Here is a 26,871-nt window from a genome sequence, read left to right as displayed (position 1 = left end):
CTTCCAATTATTAAAAAGAAAATGTTGTGATTGTGCAGGCTCAGCATCTGCCCCCCTCTACGTTCAGCATATCCTTCTGTTCTGCAATAACAAATGTAAGAGGGGGGCACACGCTGAGAAAATAAAGTAATAAGTATAGGCCGTTGTGTGATTTCCACCACAGAAGCAGAAAAAGTGTTGAGACTCCATTATGAAAAACAAGCACTAGGTAAGGAAACACCCCCAGAATAGCAAGAAAACGTCTCCAGCTAAGATTAGTTTCCTCATTACTTGACATGTTTTTTCTCTTTTTGCATTTTTCGGCTTTTTTTGCATCTGAAATATTTAGCAGCTAAATATTCTGTGGCTTGTTTATTGTCTGCCCATCTGTCCAGGGTTGGGTTTAACTAAACGTACAGTTTAGACTAATTCAGCAAAAAGACACTTTTGGAAAACTGTGTCCACTTCGTATGAATACAGAAAACTTCTGGTTTGTGTCTGTAAGGGGTGACTGGGTTCATTGTGATGCGTTGTTATTGTTTGGCTGGCTAAACCAGCCCTCATATAAAACATGTAAACAGACTAAATTGATATGCTGTTCTCCAGTTTTATGACAATTTGCTTGATTAGATATTGCAAAACGTAAAACATATACACTGGCATGTGGCAAAGGTAAACAGACATTCACTGGATCCTCCTGATTTCAAGATTCAAGTCAGAACAGAGTATGTTGTAATTTGCCTCGGGACAGTTTGGGTATAATAAAATGATAAAATGAAATCAGATAACTGCTAGCAAAAACATGCACATCTCATTTCCTAAACCATATGTTCAACTTGTCTCTGTTGCAGTCTCAGCAAACTGCAATAAGAGATACTATTTGTCTCACTCAACAATCTTGTCTTGGTCTTGCATCTGCACTTTTGTCTTTCACCCTCTCTGTCTTCCTCTGCCTCGGGGAATCTGATATCCTCTGGTTATTAATCTCTTCTTTAAAGTGTCCCAGTCAACATTCCTTTGTGATACAGTTTCACAATGCAGCACATTTCAGGCCATAAATCATTAATTGGAAACACAAAGTCACTGATGGTCCTCAGTAACACTGGCACAATGTACTTTATAATTTGCGGTTTTGTGAAGCCCAAAGGTTCTGCGCTGATTTATTTATTTCCTTCTCCCAAGAGTGATTCAAGAAGTGAATTTCCTTTCTGTCAACATGTACTGTCTTCATATTTGAGCTATGCCATCAGCAGGCACTGCACTCACTGACCACATTATGACCTGCGGATCACTTCATATAAAACCAGCCATTTTACATTCTATTCATAGATCACGTTGACAGCACTGTTACTTAGTGATATGTTACTTGGCTGACTTTCAAGCCCATCACAGTGTGCTGCAGTTAGCCTCTAGTTTGCTTACAGGATCTTGTTTTCTTATCTCTTCTTATTTTTATGTTTTTTTTTATCAAGAAATAGTGGAAAGAATGAGATTGGCATAGATTTTTTTTGGACTTTAAATGTGACCCACAAAAAACACTAGGTCAACTTGCTGTCAGCAATAATGTTATACTGGTGGAGCCCCTGCACTCAGTCTGTTTCACCCCCCCTTGTGATTGGCTACATGTATATGAAGTCTAAAGTGGTCGTAATGGTAACAGGACCATTCGGAGCTGTGACCTGTGCTAACTGGAAGAGCGACTCCAGCAGATTCCCAAGAGAACGCCAGAGGTCTCTGTCCAGAAGCAGTCCTAGGAACAGCAAAGACAGCGCACCGAGTTTCTGAGAGTTTGTTACATTACTGAAATGATGGCCAAAATTATAAAAACAAGATATCAATTAATACAAAAAGTTCCTCTCTTGAAAAAAGAAATCTCTCCCTGCATAGTCTTTTAAGAGCAACACATTCTTAAAGGGCGCCCAAACAAACGACCTAAATTACCTGAACTCTTCTGTTCCAATTTGACTCTTCATCACAGTAAAGTTAGTTCAACACTTCCTCACATATTTTCTTTTTATTGTATCTTCCTATGGCATTAAGTGCATTCCAATGGGCGAAGTGGAATGAAAAAAAACAATCAGGCATTCCTTTAAGGAGCCAAATAAGGGTCTTTCTTATCAACAAAATCCATCCCAAGTTCACAAACATCCTCAAACTGCAGCCCAAATATTTGAAGATTTTCTGCTATGTAGTTCCACTTATTTGCACTGCTGAGCCACTTTCAATGTTAACTATTTTTTTAAGGAGTTGGGATGCTTTCCCATCAGAAGGATGATTAACATGTAATTTGTCTGAATTATGTTGACTGTGGCTTACAGAGAAAAGGCATAAATAATGTGTACTGCCAACAGCACGTTGAGGAAAATCATTTGGTGCTCTTTAACTCAACCCGGGTGCTGACAGCAAAGACAGGCCTCGTCCATCATGGTGGAACACGTAGATGGGCTAATGAAGCTGGGATCATTTCTGCAGGCTGATAATTGCTTCTGGGCAGTGTGGGGCCTCAAATGACAAGACTGTAAAGCATGTAGTAAAATCTGGTAAACTTAGAAAAATGTAGGGATTTCTTGGTGATTCTTGGGAATCTGCTATCCCTATCATAATCAGAGCTGACATTCAACATTACTGTTTAATGCTTTTAGCTGTCTTTTGACTTCAGCAAATTAAAGAAGAAGAGATGTAACCATATGTTGGATGCCAACTTGGGTGGCAGACATCTGCCTTTGTTAACCACCATCCTTGGGCCCTATTAATTTGGCTGTTTTGAGGTCAGGACTGACAGTTGAATTGTTTTCCAGAAAGTTAAAGGCCTGCAGTTGATGTTACTGTAGTCACATCAGTTAGAATTTCTCTTAAACTTCCCTGATAGTTTTTTTTAAATGTTTTCCCACTTGCATAGACATGACTCTTCCACACAGCAACCAAAGTGACATAGGGATGTACATTCTTAGAAAGCATAGCGCTGACTTTTGAAAGAATATACAAAAAAAGAAAATGTGCTTTTGTTATTTCACTTGCAAATTTGTGACACAGGTTTTGCTTCTATAACATAATGGAGGCCTTTCCTAGAGACAGTGGTACAGCTTTTGTTGATATCATTCAGATGCCAAGCATGCTTTCAAAACCAGCCCTTCTTTTATTGATTGTTACGATGGGCGCTGCACTTCAGGAATGAACTCTTCCTTGTATCTGTTTTCAATAAATTGATGGAATGAGCATGGCCTGACGGCCCTCTGTCACTGTCTGCGTGACATGTACAGAGAAACATCTGGAGGCAAGAAAGAAAGACAAGAAGAGGAATGTGGGGAGTTAAAAAGGTGAAGAAAAAATAAAAAAAAGATCACAAGCTCTACATTTTTTTAATCAAGGAATCTGCATGTGGGAGCAAAGAGACGCAGAAGAAGTTAGGGTTCGAGTATGTGTTATGATGTGTTTGTGGTGAGGTCTGTGTCTTTTGTTGGGCTCTGTTGGACTAGAGTTTGGTATGCCGGCCCAGCAGAAGCTCACCAATTGTACAAACAGGCAGTGTGGCACCTTGGATTGAACTTGTGCCTTGAGGCCAGGTACGGCATGCTTTGGCATACTTTCAAGGAAAGATCAGAGTCATGTGCTCACAAGTGCTGATTGTCTTCAGGTCAGAAGTACTCCCACTGCGAGTTGGCGGAGGTAGGAGGTTGCTATGGGAAGGAGATACAAGGCTAGACAATCTTGCCTGACACTCTCAGGTTGACCAACTCAAGTGACACTTTCCTGAGAGTGGGCCAATTCCAGGCTGCTAAGAGGATCAGTTTCCCCTTTTTGCCATGACACACATACTCAGCTAGCACTACTCAGTAATCTCCAGGATTGCTGTTCACCAGGCACCAAATTTTCAGACACTTTTCCAAGCTTTCCAAAATTAGTGGGGTTTTGCAGTATGGAATCTGGACTCAGTCTAACGGAAACAACAAAAACACAAGAAACTCTACTGCTCAGAAGCAGGCAAAGGTCTGTGGGAGGCTCTGATCAAACTTGCTGGAGAGGAGCAAAATAGATATGTGAGGTAAGATACTGGAATTGGTTCCATAGAAAGGGAACATCCACACAGAGGAAAAGCATTATGACCCAGTATGTGACGTAGAGACGTGTCTAATCTTGGATCTTGGTGTAGCACAGCTTGCTCTGGGACTTCACATGCAGTGACATCACAGCTGAATAGGCAGGCTAACAAATCCATTAGCAGAATCTGTGAATGGGTATTTGGGACAGAGAAACCATAATACCACTCGTGGTATTATTACAAGACCCAAATCACATAAAAGTAATAATAACACAAATCAAATTAATTTACTTAATATTTATTTTTTTATTTAATATTTTACTGATTTGAAAGTTTTTACAATATCATTTCTATATGATTTGTCATATTTTGGACAGATTTAGTGCTCTTTCTGATTAAATAATTATTGTAGGTGATTTGAATATCTATGTATATGTTGAAAATAACACCTTCAACATTTAATTCATTATTAGACTCAATTAGCTTCTCTCAAAATCTCATTCATTATTTTAATCACACTCACACACACACACACACAGCTGAACATGTAACAGTTTTTCCTAAAAAAAAAAACGTCTTTTGTCTGATCATTTTTTGGTAATACTGAATTTTACAATTATAGATTACACAGGTGAGGAAGTGTGAGGAAGTGATCCCTCCACTGTGCTCTTCTTCAATGCCATGTGCCAGCACAGTGCAGAGCAGCTACCTGAGCTCTCTTGATTATCTGATTAATATATCAACACTGTGTGTACATCCTTTCTCTCTGAAAAAGGAAGCCCCAAATCAAAGATGCTCGCTAGCTGGAGAGGAAATGAACATCTCACTATTTATCACTGAACAAGAAGCTTCTTCTTTTAAAAGAGCTGAACACAGCCTTGTGAATAAAATCTTAACCATTAGAAAAAAAAAAAGTTACTCAGAACCATCCCACAGACATGTCATTAATGCCATTTGCAAAGGTACGGTTTAAGCCGGGGTTAAGAGTGCATCATAGCACAGAAACAGCACTGGTAAAGGTTACAAATAATCTTCTTATAGCGTCTCACAGTGGACTCATCTCTGTGCTTGTCCTACTTTACCTCAGTGTCACGTTCAACGCTGTTGTCCAAAATTTTTTATTTCAGAGATTAGAGTATTTGAAATTATACGTGATTCCATTAGCAAATATTATTTAAAAATGCTGCATACATGTAATTGCTATGTAGATGATAAAGCTCCTTTCCCCTCTTTTCTCAACAGGTTGCTCCAAATGCTTGATTTGGTTCTTCCTGAGACGACCACAAAGGGGATTTATGTTCATGGCTGGAATGACCCACCAACTATTCACTTGCTAAGTAAATGTATTAACCACTACACTATTGAGGCTCACTACTGCACTTCTACTGTTCTATTGTAATTCATTATTGTCCAGCTGCCCTAAAACCTCCCTGAAAACCTTTCAGTTGGACCAGGATGCTGCACTGTGTACTAGCAGGGGACTTAACAGAGAGATTTCGCCCATATTAGCTTCTCTTCAAGGATTCACTGTTAAATTCAGAGTTGAATTTAAATCCTTCTCCTCATATACAAGGTCTTGAATAATCAGGCTCAATTGTATCTTAAAAACCTCATAGTATCTTATTATCCCAACCAGGGGTGTATCAAGAGAAATTCTCCTAGAGTGGCAAATGGAAAGCTATTTCTATACACATGTGCAGGTGTTACATTCTCTAATATGTACCATATATGGTTAAAATGCATTAAGTGTGCACGTTTCATATGAACATAGTCTGTAGGGTTCTGTTTGGCATTAGCATTAGCATTGGCATTGGGATTAAATTTACACAAAAAAACTCAGGGGCTGCTGTGGGCTGAACCATTTTACAATGATCCAAACAGAGCACTTTGTTCTCAGACTGCTGGCATACTTGTGGCTCCTAGGATATTAAAGTAAAATGGGAGGAAGAACCTCCAGCTTTCTGGTCCCTCTTTTATGGAACCTGCTCCCAATTTGGATTCAGGACTCTACTTTTAAGATTAGGCTTTTTTGAGGCTTGTAGGTGACCCTGAACCCCTAGCTATGCTGCTATTGACCTAGGCTGCTTGGGTACTTTTGATTATGCACTGTTACTTCTTCGCTCATCTCTTTTCACTCTCTGTGTGCTTATACAACACTGATGTACTTAATCATTAACAATTATTAAACTCTGGCTGTCTCTCCTGTTGTTTTGCTTTTATCCTGTCTCTCTCTGCTTTCTGCTCTTTCAGCAGATGGCTGCCCCTCTCTGAGCATGGTTTTGTTCTGCCTGAGGTTTCTTCCTTTTAAAAGGGAGTTTTTTTCCTTTCCCCTGTCGCCAAGTGCTTCTCATAGGGGGTTGTCTGTTGTCTCATTGTTTGGGTTTCTTTCTAAGAGTGTAGTGTCTTTATCTTACCTTATAAAGTACGTTGAGGCAACTATTGTTGTGAATCGGCGCTATGTCATTAAAATTGAATTTAAATGAAATGAATTGAATATTTTTTCACAAGTAACAAACTCAAATGAAGCCCCACAGCCACTGTTCAGTGATATTCATTTTAACTTCCTAACAACCATCAATTCACTGGCAACCCATTTAATGGCTGAGTTTAGGTTCAGTTGACGTGCAGAAAAACTCAATTGAAAAATTACAATGGGAAATTTGATCAAACTTTATTAACATTTTTTGATGTGAAATGTAGAGTATTTCAGAAACTGATGATCTACTGGAATTTTCCCACACAACCCGTCATGGTCCCCACGTCTGTTTCTCTCCTTTTGCTTTTATTCTCTCTCTATTTCCTTTGTATGTGTGTGTGTGTATGTGTGTGTGTGTGTGTGAGAGAGAGAGAGAGAGAGAGAGAGAGAGAGTAAATTGACTCTACTCACACACCCTCCTGGAGGGTGGGGACTCCCTGCCCCCCTGGTTCACACCTGTCAGCAATTATTCAACTGTGTACAATCAGTTGTTTCCATCCATCCATTCTCTTCCGCTTATCCTTTTCAGGGTCGTTGGGGGGGGGCTGTCTTAGGGTACACCCTGGATAGGTCACCAGGGTTTAAAGCTGAAGAATTCCCTTGTTTGACACCAGTCCGACCAGACACCACTACCTGTGGTTTGGCTTCTTTGTGCTGTTTTTGCCTTGGGGGGGGTTTTTGGGTTGTGTGTTGATTTTTTTAGAACTCACCTCACTTCCCTCTGTGCTTTGTGACTTTGAGATATTGCAGTGGAAAAAAAGCTGTTGAGCTAAATCTGTTGACTTACCTACTTGTCTGCTGCCTCATTCCTAAAAAGCTTCATCAATGTGTCATGTTCACAGTTAACCTGTTGAACTTCTCTGACCAGCATTTAAATCAAAGGCAGAGTCTTAGTCTTGACACAGTGACAGGATGAAAATGTCAAATTGATTTCAGATGAGACTGGCCAGATACTCTTGAACTGATAGAAAGGCAACAATAACTCAAATAACCACTCGTTACAGCCAATTTATTAAGAAGAGCATCGCTGGACACATCTTGTTGCACAGCAGCAGAAGACCACATTAGATGCCGCTCCTGTTAGGTAAGAACAAAAGAGGCTACAATTTGCACAAGATTACCAAAATAGGAAGATAAGATTAGAGAAGTTCTGTATGCACTGATGAGTCTGAATTCTGCTGTGACAGAATTGGTAGATGGTAGTGTCAGAATATGTTGCAAGGAACATGAAAGCATGGATCCATCCTGCCATATATCAACTGTTCATGCTGGTGTTTTGTGTAATGATGAAGGCAAAAGTTGGTCCAACCTCGTACTAACTAGCGAGGTTTATCTAACAAAGTCGCCAGTATGTGTTCAGCCTATAGTGCATGCTGTTTCAAAAAGCAACAATGTTTGCAGATGCTTCTTCTTCAACCATTAAGAACTGCAAATTTTCTGAAACTTTAAGACGTTACATTTCATGTCAAGTGTCATTCATTTTGGCATTGAAGGTAAAGCACCATTTGGTGTTCCAAACAGTTGAATTTTATTAAAAGGAGTGGATGTTTACCGAACCCAAGTTGGATCACCAATCACCTGGTGGATGTTACACAGAGATGTGTTAATCTTAAGCTCATTCCTTGTTGCAATGCTCCTTGATAACAATTTAAATTAAAAGGGTTAATGAGGAAAAACAGACAAAGACTTGAAGTTGACCATAAGATGAATAGACTTCACCATGTAAGATCTTACAGAGGGAAAGTCTTGAGACTTGCACAAAAAACATTGCAGTGACTCACGTTTTAATCCAGGGAAAACACTAAAACTGTCAGTGCAGAGTTGTGACTTGACTTTGACTCACCCTAAAAAGGCTTTAAATACAGGTGTGGAAACGGGCATCTCAACATCAGTATGCTTTTTGCAATTTGGGACGACCTTTTAACATGTTGTTATTATTGGGAGCTAATGACAAGTAAAGAGGAAATTAAGGTTTTGTGGCAGTGTGTTAGCAGTCCATGGGCAGCTACAGACGACCCATCTACCTGCAGGGAGTGTCTGTTGTCAGGTGGGGGCAGTGTATTTAAAAAAAAAAAAAAAAAAAAAAAAAAAAGGAAAGCGTCTGCTGCAGCCACTGTGTGTACCTTTCACTCCATTTTTAATTTTTGATCTTTATTTTGCTAAAGAACTCTGATGTGGCAAAGTTTCTGATGTTACTATATGGTATCACCAGCTAGCTCTTATTGGCGGTAGTTCCCAAATTTTGTTTGACACTCATTTCAGCCAAATCTGAACGAGACTTGTAGTTTGATTTGCAGTTTTGTGCTGCCATGACTGCTTAAACTTAAAAAAAAAAATAAAAAAAAAAAAAAAAATGCAAGGATTTAGGATGTCATGTTCAGGTTTGCTGGCTTAGAAATTTTACCTTGGAGGAGTAAAGTTGTGACCTAAGGATTTTGCTCTATTCACATTATATAATGTGTGTGTTGGGATTTCGGAGGATTGCACGGGTGCACATTTGCAATGGGTGCGTGTGTTGGTAAGTTATGCTCCATCTATTTATTCCTGCTCTGTCCATTCTGCTGCTATAACAATCTGAATTTCCCAACTGTGGGAATAAAGTTCATCTTATCCTAAATATTAAGAGGGTTATGGATTTCAAATTAAAAGACCTCTTAAAAATACCCTCTGTTACTGATAAAATGTTACTGCTCTGGAGTGTGCTGTCAAAAACCTCAGAGTGTAGGCCATTATGTATGAGTGTAACACTTTGTATTTTGACACACATTGGGGCCTGACCTGACACTGAGCAGGTGTGTGTTTGAATCACGTAAAAGGCAGCATGTCCTTCGCACCAGCTGCAGAGTGGATCTGTCTGAACCCTACCGCCTGCTAAACCTGTGAGTCTGACATGCTGTTTGGATTGTGGGTGACTGATTAGGTCATGATGTGGAGCCCTTTACACCACAATGTCTCTAAACTCTTACAGTCATGCAGCTAACAGCTGCTCGGTCCACCTACCCATGTTCTTATGGATGTCTTCCATCATCTGCATGTGAAGGGACTTGCAGGCTTTAACAGAAAATTTTGGTGTGGCGCAGCCACAATGTTCCACCTGTAAGATAATGTATGGCACTCACTTTCTGACATCCATTCCTCAGTTTTTTGCTATTATTAGAAACTCCATGTTCCTAATAATATTGTACATGTATTTGTGTGCATGTATTTTCTACCTGTAAAGTGCAATTTGATAAAAAAAAAAAAATTTTTCCATGAAACTAGAATGCTTCTTTAAAGGTATAGTATGTAACATTTACACATGTTATTGCCACAGGCTCCTAAGAACAAATTTAGTCAAGCCTGAATAGGCCAGAGGTCCCCTGTGTGTGGAAGACACAAAAAGATGTTACAGCACAATACTTTTCTTTGTTGCTTCTAAAATCATTTTAGTTCTATGATGCTACAAGCATGGCACACCTAGTTTGGGTAGCTTCTCATATTCTTCTTTGCAGAACCTGTAAAGCTGCTTCAGGCTGGATTTGTGTACAACCATTTACAGATGAGAGATGTTTAAGTCTGAGCTCTTAGACATTCACAGTGTGCATACGGTCATGAACCTTTGCCCCAGTCTAAGGTCCACAACAACTTGGACCAGAGAAGATTAGCACCAAGGATGTCTCTGTACATTGCTGTATCTTTCCTTTGTTTCATCAGACCAGAGAATTTTGTTTCTCATAGTGTGAGAACCCTTCAGGTGCCTTCTGGCAAACTCCAGGCAGAGTGGCATGTGCCTTTCACTAAAAAGTGGATTCTTTCTGACCACTCTACCATACCAGCCTGATTGGTGGATTGCTACAGAAATGGTTGTCCTCTGGAAGGATCTCCTCGCTCCACAGAGAGATGCTGAAGCTCTGTCATTGTGACCATTAGGTTCTTGGTCACCTCCCCAGATAAGGCCCTTCTACACTAATCAGTCAGATTGTGCTCACTGGGACCTTCAGAAATGTTTCTGTACCCTTCCCCAAATCTGTGCCTTGATACAATCCTGTCTCAGAGGTCTACAGACAGTTCCTCTGACTTCATGGCTTAGTTTGTGCTTCAGCATTCATTGTCAACTATGGGACCCTACATAGACAGGTTTGTGCCCTTCCAAATCACATCCAGTCAACTGAATTGACCCTAAGTGGAATCTAATCGAGTTGTGGAAACAGGATGCACCTGGGCTCAGCTTTGAGTTTCATGGCAAAGGCTGTAAACTTATGTACATGTTTAGTTAGTTTTTTATTTATTTTAATACATTTTTTCAAACAAACCTTTTTCACTTTGTCACTATGGGGTCTTTTATGTAGAATTTTGGGGTGAAAAATGAATGTAATAAATTTTTGAATCAGACTGTAACAAGTCAAAATGTGGAACAAGTGAAGCGCTGCAAATTCTTTCCAGATGGACAGTATTCATCTTCATTCAGCAGTTATTAACATAACTGAATGTATTTTAATTTGTTACCATGACACTTATTGCTGTGTTCTACAGGCCATACTCACAGGCTATCCGGGTCCAACTGTTCTCTTGTCCAGTTCATTTGACTAATATGATCATTGCATGCATAGTTCAAAGGGTGGGCCCAGATTAATTTCAGCTGGTGTCAGGCATAGTATGCATGTAATGTGATTACTGTATTTTTCGCACTATAAGGCGCACTTAAAATCCTTTTAATTTTCTCAAAAATTGTCAGTGCACCTTATGTATGAATTCTGGTTGTGCTTACTGACTTCGAACCGATTTTATGTGGTACACAGTGCTCAAAAATCTGTCAAAAAATGTTTCAGTACGACTTTCGTAAGCTACGAAGCCGCACTGCTTGATGGATTTTCGGAGCATTACGGCTACCGTAGTCAGGAGCCTCGCGGAGTAATCTGGGTCCAAAACTCCATCCACCTCAGGTCCCAAAGTCAAACGAACACTGCAGCATCACTGAGAATTAAAAACTGTCTAAATTCTTTCATCTTTAATAAAATGATTAGCATTACTGCTTTACAAGGAGAAACAATTAAGTTTAACATCCAGGCATCCATGAAAACAGAATTTATTACATTTAATGGAGTTAGAAGTTAGCAGGAAGTTAGCTCGCTAGTTTCCACCTAAACATGATATACTATGTTCTGACTGAGAGATTTCTGAAAAAAAATCTTCTGACATAAATGAAGACAGTAAACTAAACAGCAGTGATGTTTGTAGGGTTACTGAAGTTGGACTAGCTGGTATATAATGATGTGCTACGTGATCGCTAGTGACACAGCTATGTTAGCATAACAAACAGTGAAGCTGGAGGATGAACGCTAACTTTTTTCCACTTGATAAAAGTTAACGCGAGGGTTCCCGATGGTTAGGGACAAATGCAGTCGCATGGCAGGAAGCTGTAAACAGACCAATCTTCAGTCCGGAGAACAACTGAGGTAATCCATCGACAATACGAGGTTAGTCATTAATATACTGCAACAACATGGGAATAGAGCAGCTGCGAGAGAATTCAACATTAATGAATCAATGGTACGAAAGTGGAGGAAGCAAGAAGAATGAGATGAGTAAAATTTGACTTATCTGACTGTTTTGTTTTGTAATCCGGTGCGCCTTATGGTCCGAAAAATACGGTAATATAGACGGGACAGCATAGATCTCCAGGGCTTCCTCAATGACCGCTGCCTCTAGAAAAATCACTTTGTCAAATAATTAACAAACATGTGAGTGGACCGCAGGCTGCTACTTCCACAGTTAAGATATAAAATGCATAAAATCAGGGAATTCATGCTATGTAACACTGAATGACTTTGCAGTATTTATATCTAAGCTTTAATTTTTCTTTCTTCCCTCACTGCAAGCTGGTCGCAGCAGACAGCTGCCCCTTCCTGAGCCTGGTACCTCAGGATATTTCTTCCTGTCAAAAGACAGTTTTTCCTTCCCGTTATTGCCAAGTACTTGCTCAAAGGGGGTCGTCTGATTGTTGGGGTTTCCTTCGTGTTATTGTAGGGACTTTAACTTACAATATAAAGTACCTGGAGGTGACGACTGTTGTGATTTCGGACTATATAAATAAATATTACCTCTGCAGTGCAGCTTAGAACTCGTGATCCTGAAAAACCTGATTTAACGGTGAAAACTGTGCCTCTGAGTGTCAGCTTTTGTAGCTTGTTTCACTATTAGGTCGTGACTGACCACTGGTAGTCATGGAATATTAATGGAGCCCTGCTTTTGGGCCATGTTTGTAAATTTGTGCTCCTCTCCAGCTTTGGAAACATGTCTATGAATCCTCTGAAGGCTCTTAATAAACCTGAATAGGTGAAAGCAAAAAATGCAACTTCAGCACCTTTTGACACTTTTGACAAACCAGGATTGGGCTTCACTGGTGACTCTGATTAATAACTGCTTACAGTCAGTCATGCCTCTGGGCAAATCAAACATGTCAAATGCATTTTTTTTCTGACATTTATTGAAGAGTGTTGGAGTAGTGCTGAAATGTGGAACAAGTCTGATGACCTCACATGTCTTTTATTAAAAAAACAAAGAAATAATGTGCTTTCTTTCAAAAGGACTGGCTTTGAGGCTGGTCTTTACTTTGTGAGAGGTTAAAAGTAAAAGTGTGTGTCACATGCCAGAAACAGGAGAATCTGCAACCTTGCACATCAGATCAATTTTTAATGTGAGGCTGTTGAAGAAAATAAGTCTTGTAGGTTCCACGCTGCTTCACTACTCCTTTTCATTTAATCTTGACTAAGTAAGCCAGGGGTGTCCAACTCCAGGCCTCGAGGGCCGGTGTCCTGCAGGTTTTAAATCTCACCCCGGGTCAACACACCTGAATCAAATGATTAAGTCATTACCAGGCTTCTAGAGAACTTCAAGACATGTTGAGGAGGAATTTAGCCATTTAAATCAGCTGTGTTGGATCAAGGACACATCTAAAACCTGCAGGACACCGGCCCTTGAGGCCTGGATTTGGACACCCCTGAAGTAAGCCCCTGAAGGAAAAGTTCCACACATTGCAACTTAGTGTGGGTTTTGTAAAAAATAAAACAATAAAATAAAAAACTACCTGATACATATATCAAGCTGAGTTGTGAAGATTGTTTAAAGGAACGGGGGTGTGTGTAAATGGTTCCCCAGCTCATGGCTTAGCAGAGATGCTGGTTGAGACAGTGATGGTGGTGGGGAGGAGTGGCAGTAAAAGGTTGGTAAAGTAAATAAAGTGGGCTCCTTTTGTCAGCAATGGAAAAAGAGAAGAACGAAAATGTAATCTCACTCCGGCTTTTAAATCTTAACTCCCATGTGAGACCTCGAAAACAACACGTTTCCCATCAAGTGGCAGATTAATCTTGTGTAACTCGTGCGCGGTCATATCCTGTCCTCTCACAGTGCTGGGAAGGCTGCGTGGGAGAGATGACAGGCGAAGATGCTAGGAAAGGCTCGAAGCATGCATAGTATTATCCGATTTTTGGGGAGTGTGGGGGAGAGCGATAATAAAGATGCCAGAAGTGAAACTAAAATCACTGTCTCCAGCCTCCTATAACTTGTTTCCATGCCACCTGCTCTGCATTGTGCAGCTGCGGAATGCTGGAGTGTTTGTACAAACCTTGTCAGGAGAAGTCACTTTTAACAAAATCTAAATCATGTTAATGGCTAATTCCACAGATGTTCCAAACATGGCAAGAACCTGTTAGAAGTAAAAAGTAAGTTGCATAATGTCAGTCTGTGATAATCCTCCAGTACTGACTGCTTTGGGTGCAAGGATGACCGATGATTTACTTTTACTTCTTTTTACTTCTCTTTTTTTCATTTTATTGCCTCTGCCTAGGATGTTATGTGACTGGTTTGGCTTGTATGTTTGTCTGTGTTAGCAGGATTATCTTTTCTTTCTTTCTTTCTTTCTTTCCTTTTTTTTTTTTTTTTTTTTTTTTTTTTAATCAGTGCAAACTAATAGGGTGATTAACTTTTTAAGTATATGCAGATGAGGAATTTCTTTTTTCGAAGATTCTTTACCTTTAAGAAGGCAGAATTCAACATTTCATGATATAGCTTTACACATATAAACTCATCAGTTAGAAAATCAGTTTGATGTTATCAAGGAAAATATCTCAACCTAATCTAGTTCACTGTTCTCCACCAAGGAAGTTTTTCACTGCTTCTAATGTGTTACTCCACCTATGCCTGCTAAATGAAAGGAGATTTCAATCGTGCCCTCTTGTGTTTGTTCAGCTGTAACAGAGCAGCAGAGCTGCTAGTGCTTTATCCAGAACTAGCTTCCTTGCCATCGGTCTTCGATACGCTTGGGGTCTGCCAGCCTCTGTCCTACTGTGGTTTTACACAAATTACCACTTGTTAGAAAACTTTGGTTGCAGACTGACGAGTTCTCATCAACTTGCTGTCATCACTGGTGCTACTGCTCTGCTCCACTCCATCCATTCTCACATCAGAGTGAAGTTCACCCCCCATCCCCAAACGTTTGTGCTGGTTTGTGCTGCAAAAACTGTCATTTGAGCCACTATCATTTAAAAGATATTGATAAAAGTTTCTAGGTGTGCCATGCTTGTAGGTCATCCAAGGTCAACCAATTTAGCCTTTGATGACCAATTTGACCAAACAATTTTTTGGAAATGTTCATCTCATGGAACAAAGAAAGACACAAACTATCTGGTTTTTTTTGGGGGGGGTGGGGGGTTAAGCTCTTTGATGCTGGACCTAACTCATCAACAGAACCTCTGATTCGGGTCTGACTGATACGCACCAAGTGGCAGGCCTTTTTAAATGTCTTCAGAAATGAAAGTTTTTAAATGATAGCACCACAAACAAAACTGTAGCACCACAAACCATCACAAATGTAGTAGAACTGATAGACATAAAATTTGTTTGATTTGGATAAGTGTGGGTATGGTGGGGTGGGGGAGGAGGGGCTGGTTGACCTCTGATGACCTCTAGAAGCTTTTCTTAATATGATAGCAGCACAAACCAGCATCAAACGCAACAAAAACGTTTGACACCACAAAATTAATGTTTCAAATAATGAGGTCCGCATGTCTATCAATGCAAACTTCAAACTCCTCCAGTCAGTTGGTTTCCATGGCTCTTTATGACATAAGTGAGAGTGGGTATCCCAGTAGGAGCTTTATACCGTCGTCTCACACCAACACGTTCTCATCCCAATGTGTAAAATACAGACGATTGTGAGAAGTCGTCTTTACCCGTTGGGAATGAGAGCGGGTTGAAATGAATCTGTGTTTTTCGTGTCAAGTAAAAATAATAAACCTAATAAAGCATTATGTACATTAAATCTGTTCACTTTCAGATCCTGAATCACTTGGGAAAACACTATGTGATGACCACTACATCAAGCTATTTTATTGTTGAATTATCAGTGAGACTTTGATGTGTTTGTGTTGGAATGAACAGCTGGAGTCTCTGCTCTAAGCGTCGCTTACCACCGCGAGTAGGTTTATGTATACGTGGAAGGTTACCTTTTGCTTCACTATGAGACGCCTAGGGGCGTGACAAGTTGTCCGTATTTTTGCGTTGGGAATGAGAATGCTCTCAAATGACTCAAAATGGCTTCAGACTATGGTAAATGGACTGGTTCTCATATATAATCCTTTTCTATTCTATCAGACTACTCAAAGCTTCATTTACCCATTCATACAATGTTTTTTTTTTCTATGAAAGTGCTTTCTAGCTAAGATTCCCACTTTAATGGACGCATTGGAAAGCAACTTGGGGCTCAGTTAGGTTAGGATATTTGTCATACAGACTGGGGCAGTCAGGGATCAAACCACCAACCTTCCAATTAGCAGAAAACCTGCTCCACCTCCTGAGCTACAGTCACCCCCAAACAGATAAAGTTGGATGAAGCTTCACCAAGAAATAGTTGAAAATTAAGATTATTTTGAACTGTGAAAAGCTACTCTCACGCAGTCCAAGAATTAAAATGTGGAAGCAGATGTGAGCCTAATAACTCAGAAAGGCAGAAGTCTTTTCTGTTATTTTCCTTTTTCTCCCATCCTTCCTGCCCTCTGTTCATTATTCTTAGGTGAAACTGCTGTGCTGGCCTTGTTGGTGGTTTCCACCCAGAGGTGGACCATCTCACTGCAAGTCATTTCTCCCACACCTGGTTGCATTGGAGTCATTAGGCAGAGTATATCATGGACAGGTGGTGCCACGGTTCCTCACTTGACTGTCCCCCGAACGTACAGACCAACAACAACACAGTCAGGACCCAGCAAAGACTTTAATGCAAGGGAGGCGTGATGAGCTGATACAGCTTTGGTGTGACAGTCTCCCTGCAGCATCGCTACAGACCACACCCTACCACAGCTACCTTGTGTGTAAATCCTTCCACCAGTAACTAACTTGAAAATCTCATCTGGACCGTGTTTGTCTGGAACCCACTGGCCTGTGTTTTTTGGTGATGGCTCCAACAAATCTGGTCCCTTTTTGCACCTCCTCATCAATCAAAGGAACACTTGCTTGCACTCCAACTGACTTACAGCTCATTACCTATCCACTCTAGAAATTCACCTGCCAACTCAGCTCACCACCCACGCTCGATCCAAGTAGAGATCACTAAAACATAAATTTTCAACATCTTCCTGTTGGATTCCACTCTAATTTATACTCTTTTCTGGCAGAAGACATGTGATCCCTCCCAAGTTGAACATGCAATTTCATGACCCCTCACTATATAATAAAGTCCACTTAACTGAGCATGCACGGCCAAACTGCCTTCTTGGGTTCTGACAGTACCTGATCTTGTGACACACACAGATTTCAGATGTTGTTCCTGGAATCTGCTGGAGACACCCAGTTTTGAAGTCACTGCCCCAAGTGTTCTGATTACCACGGGGACCACTGTTACCTCCACCCTTTCACATCTTCTCTAGCTCCTCTATCAGCCCACAATCTTCTTGTGTTCATTCTTCTTGATGTTGCTATCACTTGGTAAAGTTACGTCTATCGATACGGCCATCTTCCTCTGCTTATCCATCACTAGTATGTCTGGTTGGTTAGCCATCATTAGTTTGTCCATCTGTATCTGGAAGTCCCACAGGATATTAGCTTGGTTATTTTCAGCCAAGAGGTTGCATGTAAAGTGTGACTGCACATGTGGAGTATGTGCAGGGTGTCCATATAGAACCATGTTAACCATGAACTGTCCATTATTGGCGGAATCTAGCAACATTCTTGCAAGATGATGTTGTATGAATAAATTATTTCTTATTCTAACTCTTTTTCCTTGATGTCACATTATTATCTGAGTACTTGCTCTAGTATTAGTGGGTCAGGTCACATCCTTTCCTTCATTTTGACCTGAATTACTCACCTGTAAGATGTACCCACAGAAACTTACACCAGGCAAAGTACCCAAAACAACCTGTGTTTCTGCCATGGTCTCCAGGACCTCATTTTGTCATGTCCCATATATACACACAAACTTCATGATCGTGGCTGGTAAAATCATGTTCTCTCTTTTTTTTTTTTTTTTTTTTTTTTTTTTTCTCTCTTTTGGTTCCTGTAGGAGGCTTCACACTTGGAGGCCCCCAAGTACGGAAAAGAAAGACTCGGGAGTGTTCCTGTTCACCTAACTTGTACACATTCAGATTCATATTTCCTGACCATATAGTCTAATGTATTTTTGCCACGGCCTTCTGTGAAATTCCTCATGCAAACTTTATTTCTGACACAAAATATTTGGAAGCTACTTGACATATTGTAGAAGAGAAAGTGAGTGAGAAGGAAAACACACTGTCACACATGCACACAGGATTGTCAGCCTTACACGCACACACATGCTTACACACAGACATGCATATATACATATCCTTTCATGGAAAGCCACAAGTTTCTAGTTATATCCCGGGTTTCAAATAAAAAGCGTTTACAGCCAATTCGTTTGCGTAAATGCCATTCCTGTCTGTGTGGAGTAATGCAACCATTTCTAAGCCTTCAACAATAAATAGTTTATTGCTTTTATTTGTCATGGCTTATGTTGTATTGCCAAGCCCTCAAAAGAATAGAGAAAAAAAGTATATTTTCCCACTAATCACTGTGTGTGATTTATAGAGTCTGTCTTTGACATTGGGGTGTCTGTACTTTCAAACCGAGCATAATTAGACCTCTGGAGCTGCATGCATCTCAAAACAGATTTGACAGAAACGCTGTGCTTCCCAGAGAGAGCCTCTGCTGTGCGGTTTTGGTACAATGCTGAACAGTCAGCGCATGAGAAAAAAACGCCTGCAGGTTTCCCTTCCAAGCACACACAGATACGTGCACGAACACACACAGAGGTCAACGATATCCGCAACAAACATAATGATTGGCTTTGACACACTTTCAGAATCAGATACAAGGGGAGAAGAAAGCGCATATAGATTGGGTCCAAAGTGAGGCAGTGAGGCATGAGCTGTTCCCAGCTGAGCAGAGAAAGGACGGATCCCCCTCCCTCCGTCGTCCTCACTGACCCTGAATGCTCACAGAGTGATTTTAACAGGTCACAAAGGAACAGGAGTTCACACTTTTTTGACACCCCTCACCCTCCTCTCCTTGCTCCTCCTTCTTATTTTTCTCTTCTGTCTGCCTCTTGACTTCCGTCTGTCTTCATTTCCCTCTCTGTGTGGATGGAAAGAAAAAAGAAAGAAAGAAGAAACTGTTTCTGTTTTGGGTGCCCGTCAAGTGATTTCTAATGACACACTGCTCTCGTCTCCACAACATGTATTTTAGAGTAAATGAATCAGGCAGTACATGGTCTCATTAAGTTGAAAGTGCCGCTTTCGGCCACATAAGTACATGGTGTCCGGAGCCGCAGCGTTCACACCAAGAGGCAGGCAGAGCTACAATGCCAACATCACACATGTGCAAATGGGAAGTGTTTGCAGGAAGACTTTGAAGAGCTGTGTTGAGTGTTGAGCAACAGGACCGATCAGCAGAGAAATAATTTCGGATTGACACTCTATTGCCACATTTGTTTATAGGCTGAATTAAATGCCTAATTACTTTCCAGACTTCAGCTCCTTGTTCAAAACTGGGAACTCTGCTAACCGTCACTTAGGCTAGGTTTGCGGTCCCTCTGACCTGCTTGTTGGATGGTCAGATGGCATCGGAAACACCCTGCCCCACAAATGTTAGACGTCAGATGAAGAGTGTTGACTATAATGTATAACCTTCTCTAAGAGACAGTATGTCATTGGTAACAATTGCAAATTAAAACTGTCTTACAAATTTCTGAAATATATATTATGGCACCATGTTCCCATACTGTGATATCGGCTGACTGTTTACTTCGATTTCTGTTACTAATATTGTTCAGCCAACCACAGTGAAAAAAGCAGCTCTTCCTCTGCTGCTAGGAGGCTGGTTGGTGCCTCTCTGATCAATTTTAGGACCACTTCCTTTTCCAGGCATGAGTAAATGTTTTTCCATAGTTATGCTAATGTCACACAACAGATAGCCACATGTCCTGATGACACAGAACCAATTTATTGTCTCTGAAGATATATTTTTGATATTTTTGTTTAATTGTATTTTAGACATTAGTATCACAAAACCTTTTACTTTTGAACTAAGTTAAAACAGAAATTTCAGTAGTAGGTTCTCAAACTCAGAATAAAACACTAACCACAAAACTTCATTTCCATGGAGCTGAGTAACTGTGGTCTTTGACCCAGACTTCAATGTTAGAACTTTACTGGGTCCATCATGAAGAAGTGGAACCTTTTGACTACTGTAATGTCGTAATGTTCTGGATATTGTTACTCTGTAACCTTAGTAGGACCAGAAGGTCAGAACACAAAAATGCAGTCCCTGCACTGACACTGGTCTGCTCCAGTATTGATTTTAAAATTACTTTACTTGTTTTTAAAATCACTTTATGGTCTTTCACAAGTGTACACTGTATGTCTCCCATGTTTTCAATGTATAAACCAGTGTAGCCAGGCAGGTACACTGGAGAATTTCTGCTAGTTTCTCCAAAGTGCAAAGCAAAAACTTTTTGGGGAGGCAGTTTTTAGCTTTTAAGCCATAAGTAACAGGAACCTGAGAGCAGCTGGTAATGGCTATTTGTCTTAATGACTGTATTTCACTGTATGTCAGTTTTACTTTTATTTGTTATTATTTCCTTATTTATTTCATAGATTTGGCATTTTAATACATTTTTATTATTATTGTGGTTTCTTTATGCTTTCAGCATTACTTTATTCTTCAGTTTACAAACTTTAAGTCTATTTACAGGCTATTTTAAAATTGACTTTATTCTGTCATGCCTTTTTAATTTCTTTTAAGTTATGGTTCTGGTGCACATGTGGAGCATGTGCAGGCTATGCATATAATACTGGTATGTACAGAAATACATACATTCCACTTTGGTGAGTTGGAGTCCCCGGCTTTCCATGAAACCATGAACTGACATCTTTAAGCGATTGCACACACTGTTTTTCTTTTTGGCTTTTTCATGGTGTCCAGCCAAACACAGTCACATCTCAATCGCTTTGCGGTGTCTCTGACACTGTTCTTGTTGGCTCTTACTACTGCATGATGATGATGTTGTTGACAGAGGAGCATCTGATTTTCCTGATTTACTCATTTTTGTGTGTGCGTGTTTGTACAACAGCATATAAAGAATAAAAAATTACTTTGTAGGGGATTGAATCTGCACATTTACAGCTCTTCAATCAAATTTTTGGACTAGATCAATTTTGCATTGTTATTAATACTAATCCTTGTGACAGGGCTTGGTGCTGCCCCTTGGATCATTTATCATCCAAAACAAACTTTTTTTCCCCACTCTCTTTATTCAAATGTTCTGATTGACTGTCCCACACAAAAATGGCTTAGGCATAAAATGGATGGGGCAAAAAGGTCCTCTGTCTTCCCTCAGAGAAGGTATGACAGGTATGTCAAATGGACCAACCGCCTCTCCAGTTTTCATCCTCTTCATAGCTGCCCTCAGGTCTTTTGTACTAATTCTCTGCATTTCCCGATTCATTTTCCTCCATCTTTCTCATTTTTCATCAGCTCCTCAAAGTACTCCTTCCACCTTCTTGAGTGTGTACTCTCTTCATTTGTTAGTCCATTTACGTCTCTGTCCTCAACCTAACCTGCTGCACATCCTTTCCAGCTCAGTTTCTCTCTCTAGCCAATCAATACAAGTCTTCTATTTCCATAGTGTCCAGTCTCACATACAACTCACTGTAGGCCTTTTTTAGTACTCCTGTCTACTTTCTTTATCTCTCTGACTATCACACTTTTTCTTTGCCAACCTCTTCCCTTCAGCCGCTTGCTTTATTTGGCATAATACTGACAAAAAGGACAAGGGAGACAAGATACGATGTCACACAATAACATTTATGAGTGCCATTGAAACCAGTGACGTCTTAAACCTGCAGTTTGTGCCTCAGCTGTGTTTGCCTCTTCGTGATCACAAAAATTCTTTATTTGTGAGGCCATGAATGAAAAAGAAACAGCAACAGTCACAGCTCATAACCCAGTCCATTTATAAAGAGCATCCTAATAAATCTACACCAAAACAAGGAGGTGAAGTTATTTATTTTTCCTAAAGGAGAGAAAGAAGGATCTTTTATTGCACTGATAAATTTCAGGTTCTCATTACCAGCAGTGTTCCTGCACATTGAGAGGACAGATTGATAACATTGATTTTCCAGCAGGTCACCTGACTAGCGAGGACTGGTGGAGACAGATCAGGAGGTTTCAGCAGCCAATCACAGCTAAGGCGCATAGTCTGTCACAACCAATGACTTAGCCCATAGCCGGACACAAGCCCTTCCTCCTGAACTGTGCAGTCAAAGGGTAAAAAAGAAACTACTAGATTGAAATTGTTAGGCCGGTTGACTGAAATCCACAGAAAGCAAGTCAACACAGATGATATAGAAGCCTGTGCACTACTTTATCTTTTTCTTTCGGGAAAAAAAGAGAGGAGAGAACAAAGGAGGAAAAACTGGCAAAATGAAATAAAAAAAAAATAAACACAAGCATTATATGTACTGATGTACACTGATATCTCGCATACAGGAAGGAATAGAAGGAAAAATGGAAAAAAGTAAAAAAAAACCGAGTAAAACATATTAAAACAAAACACTGAGTACTTAGACGTGCATCTCACAGTGACACGACAGTTGAATCATGGCTGCAAAATGATGCAACTCCCCAGAGCTCTTGCATCAGGCAAGCTGTGACCAACAGGAAGACTTCATTTAGTTGTTGTTGTTTGTATTTATTTATTTATTTATTTGCTTTTTTTAAATTGTAGGAATTACTTAAACTTAAAAATGTTTATTGAAATCTTTACTAGTGAAGATGGCTGAATGTAACTGGACACCCACAAAGAACACACAAAGGATCCCCAAAGTTTGATTCTGTTCATCTGGATGTAGCGTTTTGTGGGAGAAACGTTTCGTCACTCATCTAAGTGACTTCTTCAGTCTCAGCTGACTGCAGGTTTGCCCAATCTGTTGTCTCAATGTGCAGGAACACTGCTGGTAATGAGAACCTGAAATTTATCAATGCAATAAAAACACAAAAAGGACATGTCAGCGGAAGTTGGGGGTCTGATGGTCTTTCCTCACGACATTTTGAGCATTACAAGAGTGGCCCAATGCACAACATGCTGGCACTCTTACCTCCTGGTTTCAAACCTGCACAGGTTCCTTCTGTAAATGACTTTTCTCACTGTGGGTTTGCTGCTTCACTGGGCCCAGGATAATCTTGAAAAAGAAATCCTTAATGTCAATAATCTTTCTTCCCATCTAGCTTCCCATTGCATCTTTGATATCTGCAGAACTTTGTTGATGATGAGATGTTGCAAAAAGACGATTGGCAAGCAAGATTCAAAAATCACAAGCTTTCCTCCATAGTGTCCTGGTAAGCTAACTGTATCTAAGCCTACTTCAAAGCCATAAAGAAAATTCAACAAGGCTATCTTTCAAACTTAGTGCCTGTTCCTCCATTAGTCTCTGTAAACACTACACACATAAGCCCCTGATGTCATTGATTGCCAAATTACACAGATACTATAAAGATACTATAAAGTATCATGGTCACATTGAGCAGAAACTTCTGTTTAAACAAACTATACTTTGTGTGAATAATGAAGACTTGCCTACGTATTAAAATATTTCTGGTTGTACACTTAAAAAAAATTATTTTTGTTATGGAACAGCTATAAAAAATAAGAACAAAACAAAAATGTATTATATACATGAAATATTATCAATTCTATTCTGAGCCTTAAGCTCTAAAAGGGTTAACTCCTTTCAGTATACAGTAATGAACTGATCATCAAACACATGTTAGCTGTGCATGTATTCACTCCAGGCCCACCTCTAACCTAAGTGGCAGGTGGGACATAAAATGTTGGGAGGTCCCAAGCTCAGGACATCAAAAGGATACATCATGACTGAGTCACCGCCACAGGGACTAGATTGCTGCCCGGTGTCGTGAATACTGAGGGGTTGTGCATAAAACACTCAGCAAAGAGAATGAAAAGTGGGATGTGATCGGTCACAAAGGAATGTAATCAAAGTTGCATTTTATTATGTTTCGCTGCAGGGCCACAGGACGCTGCAGCTGTTAGCACACCACTCCACTCGGTTACGGATGAAGGACGCCTGCTTGGTTTCAAAGTCTGTATGTGTTTGGATGTGAGTGCAAGCATTCCTCTCGTTAGTGTGGTGCATGTCTGCATGCTTTTGAATGTCTTTCTGTAAGAGAATGCCTGGACTGTCATTTGCAACATTTGTTAACAAGTTTAAACCCACTGGTATGGCCACTTCAGCTTAACTCTTTAATTGAAGTGGAATTTAATTTGGGCCATCATTCAAAATCTGTCACATCTGTCATGCCAGAAATTGACTCAAGAGAATTTCCCATTATTTACCGCACAGAGGAAAACATTTAAAAGCATTAATTTTAATGAAAACTATTTCCCACAGGCACAAGTCTGCTACTGGTTAAAGGCCCTGAGTATGGATGAAATGGAGTTGTTTGTCCACTAAATGCTCCGGGAACTTTAAAGAACTTGTGATCTAAAAAGCAACAAGGCACAAAAAAACTGAAACCAGAAGCAACACTTTTCATTTTCAGAATGATCTGCAGTTGGGTTTAAAATGTTTTATAACATTGGGATATATGTTTGAGTATGTTATAGTAAGTAAGTTGAATTTATTGATATAGCACTTTTTAAGACAACTCTATCACAAAGTGCTTTACTGGAAATATAAAAACATATCAGACAAAACAACATATTACACAAGAACATTACCCAAATGTCTAAATAGATTAGTTTTCAGATGTTTTTTAAAAGAAGTCACAGAGTCAATGGTGTGTAGAAGGGGAGGTAAAGTGGTCCACAGGTTTGGAAAGTGCGATCCCCCTTTGTTTTCAAACAGGTCCGTGGAATAGTCTGATTTGGCGAATGAGGGTGAAGAAGCTTGGTGATATAGGTTGGGGCCTCTCCTCGTAAAGACATAAAAGTAAGAGTGAGAATTTTAAACTCATATCTACCCAACCAGAAGCCAGTGCAAGGACTTTAGAGAAGAACTGTCCGATTTTCCCTGTTTTATATATCTGGTAGGATTTAGTTTGTTTAAACCGAATCATTTTGTATTGCTTTGTTCAGGCCAACTAGAAGCAGGGGTCGTAGCCAAAACTCAGACCATCCATCTTCCATGCTTCTTCTGAATTTAACATTATGCTGAGCCTTTGAAATGACAACAGATCTGTTGTGGAATCTGTCACAAACATGTGACACACCTTACTCTGGTCTTTTTCTTCTTGGTCAGGTGACGAACATCTCAAAGGATAAGGGTGGAAAAAAATCACTTGATGAACAGCAAAGAGGAAGAAATGAAGGAGAAAAGATATGGTCAAGAAAGGGCAAGAAGTGAGCTGATGACAGAACAGAGGAAAGTTTCAGCCTATCTTTTGAGCAATGACATCTGAATTCTGAAAACTGCTTCCAAGAAGAGACTGATGGTTTTTATTGGTCATGTTTAACGGCAAGTTGACAGGGAACATGAATAAAAGTGTGGAGAAATGAGAGAAATTTGGTTGCCAGCAAGAGAGGCATAGATTCAAAATATATAGATAAATAATTTTATTGTGACTCAGTGCATGCACCTTTTTAAAACACCTCTTTGCCTCTGTGTTTCAGGCATGCTCATTCACTCCCCATGCACTAATGTCATCGAGTGGTGCGGAGATTGGAGGAGGGTGACATAGAAGGAAAGAAAGTTTAGGCAGTGCCATTTATAAAGCACGACCATTTATAAAGCATGGCCCTCTGCCCGTATCATAAACTGCTTATTTTGGGGGGAGATGGCAGAAAAGCAGCTGCACTACAGGAGAGATGAAGACAGGATAAAAAGTCAATCATGCAAGTCTATTTTTTCTGTTCCAGAGTTCATTTTTCACCCATTGTGAATTGTCTTGAGCAGTGCAATTGAATCTATATTTTTTGAACTGGTGCCAAAAAAAAATAAAGGTGCACAACTTTGACTATGCAAGAAAAAATCTCTGTATTTTTCGTCCCCACGTAAATGCAGAAACAGTTTACATAAGTGATAGGAGTTTTTCAAACACTGTTTTCTGTGACTTAAAACAGTCTTTATATGTGGACAAAGGTCAAAATACATTTAAAAAAATACTTTTACCCAAATTCCCATGTGGACAGAGTCTGCGTTGGATTGCCTTTAAGGCATGAGGAGTTACCTAAATGTCTTTATGTCCCATGAAGAGCACTATGGATTGCTCTGTTAATGTTGTTGTAATGTTCAAATAAAGCTGTAAGGAATATTAACATAAAAGCGAGCTCTGTCTAAATGTTCAAATGACCTTTAAGGGATTAACAAAGCCAACAATATTCATATCTGTAAAACTGGCTTAAGATGATGTAACTTCACAAAAACTGAAATAGGTTAGGGTGTCATTAATAACTCTTCCCTCTCTCTCAGTCTTTCAAAGACACACACTCGCACACAGGTCCCATTTTATCCTGGCTGTCAGTGATCTGCATGACAGAATGATGGAGTAACCTACATCTATCAGACATCTCCGTCCAAAATTAGACTGTGAATTAGAAATGGCACAGTTAGGATTAGGGCTTCCCGTGGATCTAGTTGGGTTTGGGTGGGTGAGAGTCAAGTTGCATCTCATGGTCAAGTACTAACTATAAAAAGAATTGATTTCTTTTTATAGAGAGATAAGAATTGATTTTTTAAGTGTTTCACTTATAAGTTATTGATCTGGAAGGACAAAAAACCCTGGGCTGGCTTCCACAAATTTATCATAAACTCACAAATTAACTCACAAATTAACCAACCAGCTTTACTTTTTGGCTCTGTGTTTACTGACA

The 26,871-nt window shown here is 39.9% G+C and overlaps 1 long non-coding RNA gene across 1 annotated transcript; it reads left to right on the top strand.

The window, feature by feature from the left end:
- Window positions 1–7,037: 7,037 nt before the first annotated feature.
- Window positions 7,038–25,516, top strand: LOC100701499 (uncharacterized). The gene is made up of 3 exons (XR_267502.4): window positions 7,038–7,578; window positions 24,069–24,160; window positions 25,301–25,516. It is a non-coding gene; the product is annotated as an uncharacterized LOC100701499 (long non-coding RNA).
- Window positions 25,517–26,871: the final 1,355 nt, after the last annotated feature.

This window comes from Oreochromis niloticus, linkage group LG17 (assembly GCF_001858045.2).
Source record: "Oreochromis niloticus isolate F11D_XX linkage group LG17, O_niloticus_UMD_NMBU, whole genome shotgun sequence".
In the NCBI taxonomy this organism is placed as follows: Eukaryota; Metazoa; Chordata; class Actinopteri; order Cichliformes; family Cichlidae; genus Oreochromis; species Oreochromis niloticus.
The sequence above is the reverse complement of the archived record's forward strand: the minus strand, read 5'-3'. Positions and strand labels throughout refer to the sequence as shown.